Source organism: Malania oleifera, chromosome 2 (genome assembly GCF_029873635.1).
Source record: "Malania oleifera isolate guangnan ecotype guangnan chromosome 2, ASM2987363v1, whole genome shotgun sequence".
Taxonomy (NCBI): Eukaryota; Viridiplantae; Streptophyta; class Magnoliopsida; order Santalales; family Ximeniaceae; genus Malania; species Malania oleifera.
The window spans coordinates 126,871,191-126,878,138 of record NC_080418.1 but is presented as its reverse complement, the minus strand read 5'-3'; positions in this window follow the sequence as shown (position 1 = coordinate 126,878,138).

Here is a 6,948-nt window from a genome sequence, read left to right as displayed (position 1 = left end):
GACAATGCTAATGTACGCATGACTATGCATGAAATGCATGAATGCTATTTCCTCAACTAAGAAATATTTCATGCATCCTTACCTTTTCCTGTAGCCATACTATATCTTTGAACTTTTATTCCTCTTTAAAACTGAGGTAAGACCTAGCAACTAAAAGTTCCATCTGAAGACTAGGAACTACCTGAGGGCACAATGTTTGGAGATCTATGAGGATAAATTCGATTTATGCAGTAACTTGGCCATGTTGCCCCTCAACTCCTTCTTCAATCACATCAATTCTTTCAATCCAACTACTTTTCTGATGATTTTTTCGGACTCCAAAATACTACTGAACTTCTATTTCTTATTCATTGTATACCACTACTGAGCTATCTATGGGGTGATTTGGGGCTAATCTGGAATCTTGGCTAAGTAGTGTGTATGTCTAAATTGGATACTGAATACAGAAAACAACACAAATGAACTCAAAACTATATACAACAAAATACTAGACTAAGTCATGTGAAGAAGGATGAAGCTCATGTCCCAACCCCAGGTGGATTTATTGTTTACAAGTTTTCTCTCAGGCTCTATCCAAAGGGAGGAAACTATAGTCAGATATGTGTGGTCCAAGCTCTATTCCCTATCAAAAATAGGTTCCCATAATGTCTCATATCCTTTCCAATAAGTGTGGACAAAGTACAGACTAAGCAAAGTGGTTCACGCGCCCTCAAAGACCTTATCTTATGGAAGCTAATGGTATTACACCCCTATTTATTCCTAAAAGGGTAAAACCCGGGTATAGAGCTCGTGAAAGTGTGTGTACTCAAATAGATTTAAAAGCCTATCCCCTAATCCCAACACATCATCACATCTGGTACATATTTATCCATTCATTCACAACATACATATAAAAGTTATATACACTAGTAAAATATTCATAAGTACACAACAATTATTCATATATACAAGTAAAATATCATGGAGTGATCAAAAGGACCATTAAATTCATATTTTGGATAGTTCGTAATTAATTAATTGCTCGAACTTTAAGACCCCAACAAAGTCACCAAGCTATCGCAAAATCCTTAAGAAGGGTCCAAAATGGTGAGGAATAATAAAATTAAAGTTTGATAAAGTCGCCACTAACCTATTATTTACCTAGGCGCGGTTAGCTCACCTAATTACTACTTGTTGATTAGTCTTTAGACTAATCCTAGGTTAAGGAACTAGTAATCTCAGTTAGCATTTACCTAAATTAGGATTGAGAATTCAATTATACAAGAAGAAGGTATTAGCACCCCCTACACACCCATTCTACGAACGGTACTTAATTAACCATGAATTATTCATAAACTAAACTTAATGGTCTTTAATTAACTACTTTAAAAAATAAATATATTTTAAAATTTTAAAATGAAATATAAAATAAGGTACGATTTAGGAATTTCTAATAAGACCTCCAAAGGAGGGGATCGTATTAGATAAACCCCACCCCCCTCCCCCCTCATAACTAATATAGGTGAGGTCTGAAAAACCTCTTTACCCTTTATCTAATCATTGGGACGCACACACAAAACTATAATATATATATATATATATATATATATATATGTGTGTGTGTGTGTGTGTGTGTGTGTGTGTGTGTGTATAAAAAAATTCATCAAATTTGATCAAAAAAAATATTTAAAACATTCAATTTTTTCAAAATTTTCCAGCTATTTTTTATAATTTTATGGACTTTTTAAAAAACCATTTCCTTCATTTTTGATATTTTATTTTCCATTTTTTTATTCAAGTCAAAATAACTCAAATAATTTTCTTTATTTTTTCCCTACATTTTTTTACTATTTTTTTCTAATATTTAAAATTTAAAAATTAAATAAATGAATCAACGGTTTAGAAAAGTCAAACCGAGTGAGCTGGTCTAAACCAAGTTTGACTCGGTTGGGAAGAGTGGCCACATGTCAACCAGTGGTGGTAACACATGGCATTGCTTTTTTCATTTTTTATTTATTATTTTTTAAAAAAATTTCTATAGTAGGGTGACGTCAACATGATATCACCCATCATGTGGCACAACATGATTCGTTTTGAGGATTTGATACGAATCACTAACATGGCAGTAATCTGGTCATTCAGAGAAAACACATATTAGATGGCAAGGATTGCGCAACATCGCTCCCCAAAAGCACAGTCCTGAGCGTGCCACATGCTACCATCTGTTCTGTGATACATGTCCCACTAATATATATGTATAAACTTTTTTTTTCTCCCTCTCTCTCTTCTCTTCTCTTTCTATCCGCTTCTACTATTTCTCTCTCCTTCTCTCTTCCCTCCTCTTCTTTCTACTTTCCCCGAATGTCTCTGTTCCCTTTCTCTTTCCCTCGCATGGCACTGTCTCTCTCTCCTATATGTTTTCCCCAACTCCTTTGGTTTTCTCTCTTGATCTCCCCAGCCTACATGGTCGTCATCTCCTCCAGTGGCCCCTACCACGCACAATGGAGCCAGGGTAAGATCTTCCCCCCTATTTTAATTTCTATTTTCTTTTTCTCTCTTCTTCTCAAATCTCTAACTAATCTTTTTCCCTTTTTCTTTTACAGATCCTCGAATGAAGTTCAATGGCAAAGATTTTCATGCTCTCTGCCAATCGATCCTACTTTTCTAAGCACTGACTTGAACCCTAAGGTGAATTCCCTTTCTCCCTGCTTCTAATTTTCTTGTTTCTTTCTTCTTCTTTTTTTTTGGATATGTCGAGTTTCTTGGGTTTGCACCTGCTTCTAATTTTCTTTTTTTTACTTCAATTTGATTTTTCCTTGAAAAATTTTCTTAGGCTTAGGGAACCAAACAAGTTTAGGAGGGGCTTAAGCTAGGTTAAGCTAACGAGGTTTAGTTTTGGTTAGGATTTTAAACTCAATTGGGCTAACAGGGCTCAATTGGGTCAGGCCCAACTAGGTCTTAGGGTGTTGGGCTTAAAATGGGTTTGGGTTTAATTGGATCAGGCTTATTAGGCCCATTTGGGCTGAGAGAGAAGAAACGGGCTAATTGGGCAAAAATTTTCTTAGGCTTAGGGAACCAAACAAGTTTAGGAGGGGCTTAAGCTAGGTTAAGCTAACGAGGTTTAGTTTTGGTTAGGGTTTTAAACTCAATTGGGCTAACAGGGCTCAATTAGGTCAGGCCCAACTAGGTCTTAGGGTGTTGGGCCTAAAATGGGTTTGGGTTTAATTGGATCAGGCTTATTAGGCCCATTTGGGCTGAGAGAGAAGAAACGGGCTAATTGGGCTAAGTCGACTCAAGTCAATATTGACTTAGGTCCAAGTGTCTGGGTATTCAATTAGTTGACCTAGACTTGGGTCAAGTTAACTCGGATTTTTGCATTAGATCTCAGGTAATCAAATGAGGGTATTTTGATCCAAATCTGAATCTTCCCTTTCAAATCCCCCAACCTATTTAGATGATTTTGTAATGTTTTCTCAAATTTATTTGGTTAAAAACTCAAATTCCAGAATTCAATCTTTAAACATGCCTAAAATTAAACTAAATAACATAGAATTTTAAGGAACCAACCTCTTATTTCAAAATGTTGTCCTACTTCTTTCTTTGATTGAACTTTACCTTAATCTCCTTCTGCCAATTTCCCACTCCTTCTGTAATTTAAGCTTCTTGATCTCCTATTTCCCCTCACCTTCTCAAAATTTCAAACACTCAAAACTCTCAGCAATTCTTTCTAAACTGATCAACCTAATTGAAATTGATAGCTCAAATTATGCTTGCATTAAACTATGAATTTACCCATGTGTTACTTGTGCAAATTCCCACGTCTAATTTCTTTTTCCTTTTGTGCTTCTAGGCTTGAAGCTGAATATGCTGGCTCGTCATTTTTATTTCATTTTTCCTTTTCTTTTTTTTTTCCATTGTAAAAATTCATTTTCCCTGTATTCAGAAATTTTTCTATATGTTCTCAATTTATGGAATTGATGAATTTTGCCCAATTTGTGCTCTACGAGCCCTTGACATAACAGGGTGTCTACAAGTACAAGATGTAATACAAAAGTTGCAGTTAAAATACTCTAAAATGTTAAAGAAATATTAGTGTAAATGAACTGTAATATCAATTCACTTGACAGATTAAACTTCTCCAGGATGTTCTTAAAAAAATAATTTCTAATTATGTATAATTAAAAGTAAGAATTACTAGTCATGCAGAGCAGTTTTAACTGCACAATTCATGTATCACAATTGAGCGAAAGGTTCTGTTTTGAGCCAGGCTGTAAAGCATGACGGCTATGGCTTCATATGATACAGCCGACATAGACTTGCATCAACCCATTATCAATCAGTTAACTTGCTGTCTCTCTATCGCTTTCTCGCACTCCAAACATGTGCTCTTCCTCATTGACACTCATTCATCTACAAAAGCCAGCCAGCCTTATCCACATTGATAGCCATTTTCACCCACAACCACAAGCACCCATTTGAACGGAAGGTAGGAATAGGATATCCCATTTTCACCCACAACCACAAGCACCCATTTGAACAGAAGTTAGGATCGATAGATCGTGTTCGGATATACCTCATCCAATTCATCCTCATAGGGGTAGATTTAGTAGTTTCCTAAATGGATTTACAGCATTTGTTAGGATGGATATTCGTCATGAATTTGCGGCAGTAGTAAGGATGGATATTCGTGATGAGTTTGCGGTAGTAAGTGGAAAATGACTCAAAAAAAAAGATTACTAGAATTAACAAAAACTACTAGCACCATGTTGACATAGCCAATGTTGGGACCAAAATTAAATCTAGTCTCAACACATATGCATATGTTTTGGGTTATATAACCCATAATCCAAAGTTATGATCATTTTAAAGTTGGACCTAAAACACTAATTCTAACTAGACGGCTTAAGAGAAACATCTCACGAATGATGCTCGAAGAAATTAGCAACACTGATAGGTCGCAGCATGTAGAATCCTACATTTGGGAGCATGCCTTGGAATTCTAACAAATCGCACACTTCCCATACGAATCACTTCAATTGAGGACAAAAGTATCGCTCATCCACGAAGGCCACGGTATAATGGAGCCAGGTGCCAAGGCCACTTTCATGTAATTCTAAATTTCAATGACTAACAAAGATGCATAGCCTGCTTTCAAAGACCAAAAGTCATTCTTTGGTTTGACTAAAATGTTCACGTTTTGCATACAAGACCTTTAAATAATCAAATGCAATACTTAGAAGTCCATAAAATCAACAAGGATCCTTGTGCACTGATCTGCTGTCCTGGCCTTATTTAAAAATAAAGTTGACTGCCATTAGTAGGAGATTGAAGATCCAATAAATAAGCTTGCACCCTACTCAAATTTTTCTAGCTATTGAAATATTTCAAAATCTAGTGATCAATGTAGAGCACAAACTCCCGCTAGAGCAACTACTACCCCCCATGCTTGATTACTTTGAAGATTGCCTAAAATTCCAACTCATTTATCAATTACTTACATATGGTTTCACACTTCTTCCCAATGTAGAATGCTTAGCCTTTTTAGGAAAGAATTACACGATCATCACAATTGAACAATTGAAGCATCACATTCTAGCTCAAACACCTTCTCAAAGTGTGGCAATACAAGACTTGGCCCAGCTGATAGCTTTTCTTATCATTTCAAATCATTTCTCTCGTCCCATTTTGGAACTTTTAATTATTAAATAATTGAGATCATGATTGATCTAAAATTTCTAATAAATTTATAGCAAGAATTGCTAAAGCAAGCCTTGAGTCACACTAGGTGAAATCAAACGTATGAATCATTTTCCACCAATTCACCCAATCAATGTTACTTTTCTTCATTAGCTTAAGAGCTATTAAGTCCTTCCTCATCCTTCCTCGCTATCTCATTCTAGATTATTTTAGATTTATCCATATCCCTTCTAAAAATGACATTTTAAAATTTTAAAAATAAAAAAATTTTGATGAAGTTATTGAATTAGTTCAGATTTGACTCAAAATGGATTAATCATGATGTTAAAGATCATTTCAGAATTTTCTATGCGTACGTATGGATCCTGCAACTCCTCCAAGATCAAAAGTTGTGATCTTTTAAATTTGAGCCTTAAATAAAAGACTTTCTGCAATCTTACCAATCCATGAATACTGCTGCGAGCTAATAGGGCGTAAAAAGTCGAACAATTGGAATTGGTCATAATTCCTTATTGGCGCAGGCACTGGAAACATCACAGCAGGAGGTGGGCAAATTAAGGCCTTTATCATGTGAGCATTCATTTACTAGGCAAAACAATGAGGCTCAATAAATTAATGCAAACAATATCTTGCTAAAATTAGGTCAAGACGATTACACAAAGCATGACAAGTCATCTCTCATCAGCAGGTCTGGACCTATTAAAGATTTAAATTTGATTTATTCTCGCTCTGCCAACTACTGACCTCTGGATGGGTGACTTTGAAGATTTTATGATGGTACTTCCACAGCATCAGGAAACCACCAAAGCAGCCTCATAATGGAGCTCAACCACCTTTCTTTGTCTAAGAAAGAATCTTCATAAATCAGATGCTGAAAATATTTTGCTCAATACAATAATGGGAGAATATGTGTAGATGCTGCTGGAAAGCATTACGGCTAGGGCTTCAAATAAAAGGAAAAAATAAGATGCTGTAAATAACCGACTGATTTGATTCAGGATACACGTGATATCAAAATCTCTTCCCATGTGGAAAACCAAGATACGATTCCCCATATCTCATATTTAATTAGGCCAATAACCCATCTTCCATTGCAGGGTTAACAATTTGACTTAGTCCCTTGCTTGTTCATGAGCTTCCCAGAGGTGCGTGTACATACGAAATGCCAAATGAGGCAGGGGACAGCATTTATAAGGGTTGGGCCGATTGAGAATTTAATTATTTTGGACAAAATTTATTTAAAAGAAGAAGAAGAAGAAGAATAAACCAAAC